We start from the raw sequence: 3772 nt of genomic DNA, 5'->3' as shown, positions 1-3772 counted from the left end.
CGTCTCACCTCATACTGTATTGGAGCAGCAGCAGCTGACTTGATCGTTGATGTTAATCATCATGTTTGAATCTGAGAGTAAATAGAGCCGACTACAACTCTAAAAATGAAGGGTTCAACTGGAGTTATTCTCAGATCCCCTAAGAACCGTAGGGTTCTTGGTCAATGAAAAACAGCCCCAAAAGGTTCTTCAAAGAACTTGTTAGAAGGTGGTTTCATCGAGGAACCTCCGTTGTTGCGGGAACTTTGCAATTACGACTGAAAACGATGGTGACAAGTTTGGATGCGACAACAAGTTAAAAAGGTTAAGTTGGGTTGATTTTTGGCTCTGAATATATATCGAAATAATTTATAATTCTAATATAACATACTAATAATGAATAACGAAGACAATGATGGTTTTCTGTGAATATCTTCCATAACGTTACTCTAGTTAATTACCGTAAATATTAGAAAGCCGGGTTTAACCGTCGGCGTTGTATGAGCGAGCTACAGTACAGTACCGTTATCTATAAAGTTATGTCCTAACTTGGCAGAACTAGGTTTGGATTATTTCCCTCAACTATATTCTTTCCTATCTATTGTATATTGTTTCCATAAAGCCAACATGGCTTTACACTCATTAACGTAAGCTTCCAATCTAGAGCAGTTCTCACTTTTGTGATAATGAACTAGCTAACGTGAACTAACTAACAAACGAACTAACTACGGACGGTGACCTGTCCAGACGAGATGTTACAACGAACTGAATCGTCAATGGAGGTCTTCCTCTTTGTGTAGCCTGCTACAGCATGCAATACTATTAACTCACAAGGGGGCATAACGTTACATGGACAATACTATCCCATTTTGGAAACGTTACATGTACAATACTATCCCATCTTGGAAACGTTACATGTACAATACTATCCCATTTTGGAAATGTTACATGGACAATACTATCCCATTTTGGAAACGTTACATGGACAATACTATCCCATTTTGGAAATGTTACATGGACAATACTATCCCATTTTGGAAACGTTACATGGACAATACTATCCCATTTTGGAAACGTTACATGGACAATACTATCCTTTTTTGAAACGTTACATGTCCACCCCCTTGTGGAGGGAAATTAATATCTTAGATGGAAGCTGAAGATGGGATTCAAATGCATAGTGTTATTAATACAGTGTCTCGACTACCTATTTTGTATAAATGCCCTTCAGAATCCAAACATTATTGCCACACAGCAAAATGTTGTGTACAATATTTCAAGACAGCCTGATAAAATATTGAACAATTTGTGTCCAAAGATATCTTGAAATGTGATATCAGGGCTGTATGGCAGTACTGTTACTGTATGGCAGTACTGTATTGGCTAGTGCTTTCTCCAATATGTTCTTCTATTTTACATTCAATTGTATGTCGATGCCATTTATGTTTCAACATTTCTATTTCAATATTTATTTTATACAGTGCCTTGCGAAAGTATTTGGCCCCCTTGAACTTTGCGACCTTTTGCCACATTTCAGGCTTCAAACTTAAAGATATAAAACTGTATTTTTTTGTGAAGAATCAACAACAAGTGGGACACAATCATGAAGTGGAACGACATTTATTGGATATTTCAAACTTTTTTAACAAATCAAAAACTGAAAAATTGGGCGTGCAAAATTATTCAGCCCCTTTACTTTCAGTGCTGCAAACTCTCTCCAGAAGTTCAGTGAGGATCTCTGAATAATCCAATGTTGACCTAAATGACTAATGATGATAAATACAATCCACCTGTGTGTAATCAAGTCTCTGTATAAATGCACCTGCACTGTGATAGTCTCAGAGGTCCCTTAAAAGCGCAGAGAGCATCATGAAGAACAAGGAACACACCAGGCAGGTCCGAGATACTGTTGTGAAGAAGTTTAAAGCCGGATTTGGATACAAAAATATTTCCCAAGCTTTAAACATCCCAAGGAGCACTGTGCAAGCGATAATATTGAAATGGAAGGAGTATCAGACCACTGCAAATCTACCAAGACCTGGCCGTCCCTCTAAACTTTCAGCTCATACAAGGAGAAGACTGATCAGAGATGCAGCCAAGAGGCCCATGATCACTCTGGATGAACTGCAGAGATCTACAGCTGAGGTGGGAGACTCTGTCCATAGGACAACAATCAGTCGTATATTGCACAAATCTGGCCTTTATGGAAGAGTGGCAACAAGAAAGCCATTTCTTAAAGATATCCATAAAAAGTGTTGTTTAAAGTTTGCCACAAGCCACCTGGGAGACACACCAAACATGTGGAAGAAGGTGCTCTGGTCAGATGAAACCAAAATTGAACTTTTTGGCAACAATACAAAACGTTATGTTTGACGTAAAAGCAACACAGCTCATCACCCTGAACACACCATCCCCACTGTCAAACATGGTGGTGGCAGCATCATGGTTTGAGCCTGCTTTTCTTCAGCAGGGACAGGGAAGATGGTTAAAATTGATGGGAAGATGGATGGAGCCAAATACAGGACCATTCTGGAAGAAAACCTGATGGAGTCTGCAAAAGACCTGAGACTGGGACGGAGATTTGTCTTCCAACAAGACAATGATCCAAAACATAAAGCAAAATCTACAATGGAATGGTTCAAATATAAACATATCCAGGTGTTAGAATGGCCAAGTCAAAGTCCAGACCTGAATCCAATCGAGAATCTGTGGAAAGAACTGAAAACTGCTGTTCACAAATGCTCTCCATCCAACCAAACTGAGCTCGAGCTGTTTTGCAAGGAGGAATGGGAAAAAATGTCAGTCTCTCGATGTGCAAAACTGATAGACATACCCCAAGCAACTTACAGCTGTAATCGCAGCAAAAGGTGGCGCTACAAAGTATTAACTTAAGGGGGCTGAATAATTTTGCACGCCCAATTTTTCAGTTTTTGATTTGTTAAAAAAGTTTGAAATATCCAATAAATGTCGTTCCACTTCATGATTGTGTCCCACTTGTTGTTGATTCTTCACAAAAAAATACAGTTTTATATCTTTATGTTTGAAGCCTGAAATGTGGCAAAAGGTCGCAAAGTTCAAGGGGGCCGAATACTTTCGCAAGGCACTGTATATATATATATCTTTTAATGCTTGTAAGACTATTCTTTGGCACATTTTCTCTCGCTTTGAAAATCCTATAGGACAGAACATGGACACAATGCAATTGGGATCAAGAAGAAGGTACAGATTTGTGGTAGGACAGCTGCTTTTGAAGTGTACATTTATCCTACATAGCAGTAAATACAAACTGACATCTATTAGCATACATGTGTCCAAATGATATTTTCAGATCTTCTCAGAAATGAATCAAGTCCATTGAATGGATATAGACAAAAATATCATTCAAGGACTATCAGAGGTAGAGAGGTGTCATATATACATATATTCATACACATAGCTCATATATTATACAGCGCCAAACTTATCCGCTTGACTCAAGTCATTGCACGTATCCCTGCCCAAACAGGAACGAACACATATACCCAACCATAAACTGCCCCTCTCAGTTCTCTTATCTCACGACCCCAGGACACACACAGACATTCCATCGCACGAACACACACACCCAGCCATAAAACTGCCCCTCTCAGTTCCCCCTACCTCACGATCCCCTGACACACAAATACCTTCTTGCATAAACACACACACTTCATCCCCCCTCTACTGGTCGGGTGCCCAGAGCAGAAGACTCTGCTGTGCACCAATGGGGCTCCTGCTCTGGCTAGAGCAGGTCCGCCTCCAACCCTTCGGGACC

This window comes from Oncorhynchus mykiss, chromosome 6, assembly GCF_057628025.1.
Source record: "Oncorhynchus mykiss isolate SJ-2025 chromosome 6, ASM5762802v1, whole genome shotgun sequence".
In the NCBI taxonomy this organism is placed as follows: Eukaryota; Metazoa; Chordata; class Actinopteri; order Salmoniformes; family Salmonidae; genus Oncorhynchus; species Oncorhynchus mykiss.
The sequence above is the reverse complement of the archived record's forward strand: the minus strand, read 5'-3'. Positions refer to the sequence as shown.